The 8,850-nt window shown below is 47.1% G+C and overlaps 1 long non-coding RNA gene across 1 annotated transcript; it reads left to right on the forward strand.

The window, feature by feature from the left end:
* Positions 1-1,737: 1,737 nt before the first annotated feature.
* On the forward strand, positions 1,738-8,173 carry LOC145513582 (uncharacterized). Its single transcript, XR_014059539.1, has 4 exons — positions 1,738-2,692; positions 2,867-2,962; positions 3,294-4,599; positions 5,222-8,173. It is a non-coding gene; the product is annotated as an uncharacterized LOC145513582 (long non-coding RNA).
* Positions 8,174-8,850: the final 677 nt, after the last annotated feature.

An 8,850-nucleotide genomic window follows, 5' to 3' on the forward strand; every position in this document is an offset into this window, starting at 1 on the left:
GGAGGAAATGGTAGCCCATTCCAGTATTCTTGCCTGGAAAATTCCTTGGACAGGGGAGTCTGGGGGGATACGGTCCACGGGCTCGCAAAGGTTTGGACATGACTGAGTAACCGAGTGCACAGACTCTCTCCTGCATCTTTCAGAGAAAGATCTACAGAATTATGAGGTGAGAGGAGCTTGCTGTTCAGATCGTCCCAAGCTTTCACAGCTGGTCAGTGTTTGGGAATCATGGCCTGAAGGTATCTCTGTATACAACTGAGTACGCATTTTAGTAACTATAGCAAAACAAGCGACTTTGGACTTTCAGAATTTCTTAGAGAAGCTATTGGGTTATCTTCCTATCTTAACAACAGTTAGGCTTCTGCACATATTAACCACAAGCCAAGGTCATTCTGACCTGTCTCTTGAGAAACCTGTATGCAGGTCAGGAAGCAACAGTTAGAACTGGACATGAAACAACAGACTGGTTCCAAATAGGAAAAGGAGCATGTCAAGGCTGTATATTGTCACCCTGCTTATTTAACTTATATGCAGAGTACATCATGAGAAACGCTGGGCTGGAAGAAACACAAGCTGGAATCAAGATTGCCGGGAGAAATATCAACAACCTCAGATATGCAGATGACACCACCCTTATGGCAGAAAATGAAGAAGAACTAAAGAGCCTCTTGACGAAAGTGAAAGAGGAGAGTGAAAAAGTTGGCTTAAAGCTCAACGTTCAGAATACTAAGATCATGGCATCTGGTTCCATCACTTCATGGCAAATAGATGGGGAAACAGTGGAAACAGTGTCAGACTTTATCCTTTTGGGCTCCAAAATTACTGCTGATGGTGACTGCAGCCATGAAATTAAAAGACGCTTACTCCTTGGAAGGAAGGTTATGGCCAACCTAGATAGCATATTTAAAAGCAGAGACATTACTTTGCCAACAAAACTCCGTCTAGTCAAGGCTATGGTTTTTCCAGTGGTCATGTATGGATGTGAGAGTTGGACGGTGAAGAAAGCTGAGCGCCGCAGAATTGATGCTTTTGAACTGTGGTGTTGGAGAAGACTCTTGAGAGTCCCTTGGACTGCAAGGAGATCCAACCAGTCCATCCTAAAGGAAATCAGTCCTGAATGTTCATTGGAAGGACTGATGTTGAAGCTGAAACTCCAATACTTTGGCCACCTCATGCGAAGAGTTGACTCATTGGAGAAGGCCCTAATGCTGGGTAGGATTGGGGGCAGGAGGAGAAGGGGACGACAGAGGATGAGATGGTTGGATGGCATCACCGACTCGATGGACATGAGTTTGAGCCAACTCCAGGGGATAATGAAGGACAGGGAAGCCTGGCGAGCTGCAGTCCATGGGGACACAAAAAGTTGGGCAAAGCTTATCTACCAAACAGCCGTAACAAAGGCCATTCTCCAGCTCCTCAGGACAGTGAAAGTATTCTGATGGCTTGGTCCCCACTTCACCTCAGTAATGGAGTCCCAAAGGACCTCTGGCTTCATAACCAAGAGGAGGAGAGATGCGAGGACTGAAGAAGGACAATTTTCTGGGTCACGAACTGAATCAAGAGTGTAAACCTGGTTGCCTCTTACCCGACCCGGATCTCGTGGAATTAGACCCTCCCACCCCAGTCAGTCATCAGTCTCCGCCATCACACTCGCCAAGCCTGGCGTCACCCGAAGGCAGCTTCGAACGGTGCTGGGCTCCTGTGTACACTAGGGGGCGCGAGCAGGCTTGTTTTCCCGCCCAGCCCTCAGCCTCTCGCGCCCGCGGAGGAGAGACGGTGCCGGGCCGGGAAGAGCCGCTCTTCGCTCTGGAGGAGCTGAGAGAGGAAAGGAGTTTGGGAGTGGGGCTGAGGAAAGGAGCGCAGGATCCTCGCTAGCTGCCCTGAGTTGTGTTCTGGTTTGGTTTCAGAGCAGACCTGGGTCCTGAGAACCGGGGACCGAGGGCAGCTCACGGAAGGTGGCAGCGGGCTCCTTGGAGGAGGCTGGCAGCCGTCAGTCACCCCGGGACGAGTCAACACCTGGGAAGCGGCACCCGAGGACGCCTCTCTCAAGCGGGCTGGGACTTTCTGCCGTTGCACCGAGGCCGCTGTTGGACTCCTTCCCCGGCTGGAGAGGCCGGAGCTGCTCAGGCCCCTGGGCCGTGCCCCTCTCTGGAGCTCATCCACGAAGGGGGCTCAGAAGTGCTTTCGAAACTCCAGGGCCGGCGTCAGGGCCCTGGTACAGCCCCGGCTCATTTCACACGATAGACTTCTGCTCCACTGGCCTCCTCTTAGCGCAGAGGGGACAGAAGCCAGCTCGAGGAGACCAGAGTCTTCCTCCCCGCCCTCTCCACCCCACTCTTCCAGAACCTTCAACAGAGGCCTTGTTCTCCAGGCCTGGAAACCACAGTTTCCCAGCCTCTTGAGGGGAAATGAGTGGAGGAAACCAGCCCAGGGTTTTTATTGCCAAATATTTCTTTCCCGAGGAGGACAACGCAGTCGACTCGCCAAGTGGAGATTGGAGTGGGTCCAGCCTAAACCAACTTAATGAACACTAATAGAGAACTACAATTACTGTTGACTTCAAAATGCAAACAAGAACTTTAGACACTGATTCCTATCAGCCGGTCCCGCCGGTACAGATGCTACCCACTGTTTTCACCGTTGCTTAGCAACGGGAAAGGAACTGTTCTGTCTCTTATCACTGGAGGTGGAGGTAGGACAAAGCACTTTATTGGACTGAATAGGTATGAAATTAGTTTATTCTCTCTCACTTGGAGAAGGCAGTTGGCAGCCAAGAGTCACTTGGACAATGGGCAGTTTCGAGGTTGGGAGGTGGCCTTCCTTTCCTATTATCTCAGTAAATCCTAACCGCTGTGTTTCTCTACAGATAAAGTTTTGAACTTTTGCCAGGAGTGTCCTTCCGAAACTATCATTAGAGAAACTAGCTTCACACAGAGACTCACAGACCAGAGTAGGAATGAAGGTGAGGAGAGGAAGTCGAGCATGCAAAATTTAAGGGAGTTCTCCCCCCAAGTCAGGAATCAAAATAATTCATATTTCAATGCAATATTTTATTGAAAAATATCTTTTTCTGGCTGCACAGACTCGTTTTTGGGGTCTTTCCCGACTAGGTATGGAACCAGGGTCCCTGCAGTGAAAGCTCTGGGTGCTAATCACTAGACTACCAGGGAATTCTCTTTATGCAGTATTTCTTAAACATACACATTAATGAGTAAAGTTCCATGATGATTAAAATATCCACATTTTAAATAAAGACAGAATCAGTATCCCTGACTTTTTTCCTTTGGCCTCAGGTTCCAACATGGCAGCATGGCTCAGCACTGCCACAGACCTTGTTCCTGCCTCACACGTGTTCACAACACAGGAGACTTCTGGAGCATGTTTTTCCTCAGAAGAATGATTGTGCTGGAGGGTAGAGGATCATATAGCTGGGCAGAGTGCTTCCCTTCCCCAGTGGGAAGAGATCTTTCTGCAGTCCTTTCGGAAGGCTTCTTCCAAGACTGAAGTGGTTTGCCAGAGTACATCATGTGAAATGCTGGGCTGAATGAATCACAAGCTGGAATCAAGATTGCTGGGAGAAATATCAACAACCTCAGATATGCAGATGCATGCATGCATGCTATGTCGCTTCAGTTGTGCCCAACTCTTTGCAACCCTATGGACCATAGTCTGCCAGGCTTCTCTGTCCATGGGATTCTCCAGGCAAGAATACTGGAGTGGGTTGCCATGTCCTTCTCCAGGGGATCTTCCTTTCCCCGGAATCAGACTCTCATCTCTTACATCTCCTGCGTTGGCAGGTGAGTTCTTACCACTAGCACCATCTGGGAAGCCTGATTTGCAGTCGGCACCACCCAAATGGCAGAAAGTGAAGAGGAACTAAAGAACCTCTGGATGAAGGTGAAAGAGGAGAGTGAAAAAGCTGGCTTAAAACTCAACATTCAAAAAACTAAGATCATGGCATCTGGCCCCATCACTTCATGGGAAATAGATGGGGGAAAAATGGAAACAGTGGCAGATTTTATTTTCTTGGGCTCCAAAATCACTGCAGGTTGTAACTGCAGCCATGAAATTGAAAGATGCTTGCTTTTTGGAAGAAGAGCTATGACAAACGTAGACAGCGTATTAAAACACAAAGACATCATTTGTCAACAGAGGTCCATATAGTCAAATATATGGTTGGACCGTAAAGAAGGCTAGGTACCGAAGAATTGATGCTTTCGAACTGTGATGTTGCAGAAGATTATTGAGAGTCCCTTGGACTGCAGGGACATCCAGCCAGTCCATCCAAAGGAAATCAGTCCTGAATATTCTTTGGAAGGACTGATGCTGAAGCTGAAGCTCCAGTACTCTGGCTATCTCATGCGAAGAGCTGACTCACTGGGAAAGACCCTGATGCTGGGAAAGATTGCAGGTGGGAGGAGAATGGGGCGATAGAGGATGAGATGGTTAGGTAGCATCCCCAACTCAACGGACTTGAGTTTGTGCAAACTCCAGGGAGATGGTGAAGGACAGGGAAGCCTGGCCTGCTGCAGTCCATGGGGTCCCAAAAAGCTGGGCAAGACTGACAGACTAACACACAATGTCAGTGGGTAGAATTAGGTAAGTTCATGAACATGTGGATGGGAAAATAATTGATATTTATTTTCACTAGCTCTAACTAAAATTTAGAAATTCAGTAATTAATGTAGACAACAGACCACGGTAATCTTTCAGTACCTGTGATTTAGTCATTAATAAGAATACAGATGTTTTTATATTACACTACAATTTTTGTAAGTATCTCAAAATATTATTTATGTTCATCAGTACTTGGAAATTTATAGTAGCTATTAGATTTTCTGCTAAATCTTGTTATTTTAAAAAGAAGCACATTTACTACTTATCATACTATGCATAAATTTTAATTAATAACTGAATTTTAGCATAATTGATTTCTTTTGTAATCCTATAGTTTTTATCTTAGCCATTTAAAAACGTACCAGAGGATCCATAGCATAAAAAAGGTTAGAAACTCATTCTCCAGAAGTGTATCTGTATGACTTCAGTGTGGAAAAGGATTTCTTAAACAAGACAAAAATACCAGCATAAAGGAAAAGAATGATAAATTTGACTAGATTAGAAATTGTAAACTTTTCCCATCAAATATACCATAGATGGTCCCTGAATTACTTACTTAAGATTTTTTTTACTTTATGACAATATCACCATCTTTATTTTCCAGGAGACTCAGAGAAAGCCACACCACTGCTTATTCAGAGCCTGAATTTGAAACACATTTTTTATTATCACATCTGCCCATTTAATGATCGCCATCATATTTATAACACTCACTAAGATTCATGGAGGACTGACCAAAGACACTTATTCCTTGGAAGAAAAGTTATGACCAACCTAGACAGCATATTAAAAGGCAGAGACATTACTTTGCCAACAAAGGTCTGTCTAGTCAAAGCTATGGATTTTCCAGTAGTCATGTATGGATGTGAGAGTTAGACTATAATGAAAGTTGAGTGCTGAAGAATTGATGCTTTTGAACTGTGGTGTTGAGGAAGACTCTTGAGAGTCCCTTGGACAGCAAGGAGATCCAACCAGTCCATCCTAAAGGAAATCAGTCCTGAATATTCATTGGAAGGACTGATGTTGAAGCTGCAACTCCAATACTTTGGCCACCTGATGTGAAGAGCTGACACATTGGAAAAGACCCTGATGCTGGGAAAGATTGAAGGCGGGAGGAGAAGGGGACGACAGAGGATGAGATGGTTGGATGGCATCACCGACTCGATGGGCCTGAGTTTGAGTAAACTCCGGGAGTTGGTGATGGACAGGGAGGGCTGGCGTGCTGCAGTCCATGGGGTTGCAAAGAGTTGGACATGACTGGGCAACTGAACTGAACTGACTGATACTGACCACATGCCACTCACTTAACATTGAGGTCCTTATTCAAATGTCACCTTTTCAGAAAGGCCTTCCCCTGGCCAGCCAATCTTATTTTATTTTTCTTAATGGTACAACCACTTTTAAAAGTATTTTTATTTATTTACTTATTTGGCAGAGCTGTGTGGCATGCAATATCTTAGTTCCCCGACCAGGAATCGAACCCTTGCCCCCTGCACTGGGAGCACAGAGTCTTAACCAATGGCCTTCCATGGAAGTCGGTGATCAGCCAGTTTTAGAATAGCACATAGGCCCTGCTTTCCATCCCTCTCTGCCCCCTGTCCCATCTTATTTTTTTTGTACTGCTAATCACTACCTGGTTCCACATTGTATTTACGTGTTTTATTTGGCTCCCGTCAGGGCCTCCCACCAGAATGTGTGCCTGCTGACACTCGGTCAGCCCCAGGTCAACCAGCTCCACACACCGCAATGGGTTCCAGGCCTTTGAGATGCTGCTTTCTGCGTGCCCACTGGATGTTAGTGCAGCACACAGGCCAGTTTCTCTTCCTCAGTTTACACGTGAAGATGCTGTTTTGGTTTCCCAGGGCTGCGGGAACAAATAATCACCAGTGCGGTGACTTAACACAACCTGCCCCCATGGGAGGACCCCTGCCCGTTCTTGCAGGCTCCGCTGGGAGAACGAACTCTGTCATTTCCCTTGGCCTGTAGTCGCATCACTCCAAGCCCTGCCTCCACGGTCACAGGGCCTCTCCCTTGTCTCTCTCCGTGTCTGAATTTCCCTCTCTGTTCTCTTATAAAGACACGAGTCCTTGGATACAGGTCTCACCCCAACCCTGGATGGCCTCATCTGTAAAGAGCCCATTTCCAAATAAGGCCACATGAATGGCCTTCAAGTGGACATGAATTTGGGGAGGACACTCTTCAGTCCAAGGATTCCCTGGTGCTGCAGTGGTAAGGAATCCGCCTGCCAATGCAGGAGACGCAGGAGATGCGGCTCCCATCCCTGGGTCGGGAAGATCCCCTGGAGAAGGACATGACAACCCGCTCCAGTATTCTTGCCTGGAGAATCCCATGGACAGAGGGGCCTGGTGGGCTACAGTCCAGAGGGTCGCAAAGAGTCAGACACGACTGAGCGACTGAGCATGCGCTAGTCTCTCCACTACAGATACTCGGGTGGGAAAATCAACTTCCCAAGGTCACGGAGGAAGAGATTCAAGCCCAGGTCTGCTCTGCCTCTGAGCCATAGCGCTCTATTACCGCCCTTTCCTGCCGCTCCGTTGTCTCCATTTGTGGAATTGAATCAGAGCTTTATTACCTTCAAATTGCTGGGCACAAGCATCCTAAAGGCATTTCAGGGACTAGGCCCTGGAAATCTCATTTCTGCTGGTCCAGGCCCTCCAGGGAGCTGTGCTTTTTCACACTTTCTAGGTCCTTGGAAATGCGCTTCCAGAGGCCGGTTCCCTGGCTGGGAGATCTTTCCAGGTCATACCCTCGGTCACTTTCCCTAATGAAGCTTCCCAAGCCTGCTGTCTATCTTGAACCTGAATACAGCTGCTTATCATTGGTGTCAAATGAGGAATTTGGGAACAGAGTCCTGCGGCTCAGTTACAAAATACTGAAAACAAATGCACACAAAGTAATCTGACAGGGACTTCTCTGGTGGTTCCAGTAGTTAGGAATCCACCTGCCAATGCAGGGGACACGGGTTCGATCCCTGGTCCAGGAAGATCCCACAAGCTGCCACTACGAAGCCTGTGCTCAGAGCACGTGCTCCAAACAGGAGAAGCCACCCCGATGGGCAGCCCACACCCCGCAATAGAGAGCAGGTCCTGCTCGCCGCGGCAGAGGAAACCCAAGAGCGGCAGTGAAGACGTAGTGCAGCCAAAAATGCACTCACCAGTTAATTTGTAAAGAATCTGACAAAGTGTCCAGCCAACCATATCTCACTTCGTTTATCGGGCAGGCTCATTATTCCTTCATGTTTGCTTAAAAACCCACCCCATTTTGCTTTCTGTGTTGGCTTAGTCAGCTCTGCCTAACACCCTGGTGGATTTCTTCCTTTCCCAAGAACTGTGAACCGCACAACAGAGCTGCTGTCTCTCCCTTTGGCTGACAGTTCACCATCTAACACGTGTCTCTGAGATCTAAACCCACTACACACTAGGGACAAATTCTCTTTTATTTGAATGGTTTCTTTCTCTTTACTCCTAGCCTGTTTACCAGCTAAGCTAAGCCAGCAACTAGTTTTAATAAATTTGCCCACTTGCTGTTCACCAAGCTTGCTTCTCTCCAGACCTTTGCACTAGCTTTTTCCTCTGTTGAGAACTACTTTTTCCCATGGATTTTTTTTTTAAAAAAATTAAGGTAACATTGGTTTATCACATTATATAAGTTACACAGGTGCAATGATATTTTATTTCTATAATAATATTTTATTTCTATATACCCTGGGCCTTCCTGATGTCTCAGTGGTAAATAATCCACCTTCCAATGCAGGAGGATGTGGATCTGATCCCTAGGTTGGGAAGATCCCCTGGAGAAGGAAATGGCAACCCCCTCCAGTATTCTTGCCTGGGACGTCCCATGGACAGAGGAGCCTGGCGGGCTACAGTCCACGGGGTTGCAAAGAGTCTGACACGACTGAGCGACTGAACAATGGCAACACGTCCCCCACGGCGTGATCAACAGCAAGAAGTTCCCACCCATCACGGTAGAGCTGATCCCCTTTACTCATTTCATCCCTCCCCACCCCACCCGCCACGCTCCCCTCTCTGGGAACCATTATTCTTTCCTCTGTATCTAAGTGTTTGTTTTTGTTTGGTTTGTTCATTTGTTTTAGTTTTTTGTTTGTTTGACTTTTTGCATTTCACATTTGAGTGAAATCGTGTGGTCCATGAGGATACGGAGAAAAGGGAACCCTTCTGCACTGTCGGTAGGAACGTAGATTGGTGCAGC

The sequence above is a fragment of the Giraffa tippelskirchi genome, chromosome 7 (assembly GCF_054371585.1).
Source record: "Giraffa tippelskirchi isolate mGirTip1 chromosome 7, T2T-mGirTip1v1.2.pri, whole genome shotgun sequence".
Taxonomy (NCBI): domain Eukaryota; kingdom Metazoa; phylum Chordata; class Mammalia; order Artiodactyla; family Giraffidae; genus Giraffa; species Giraffa tippelskirchi.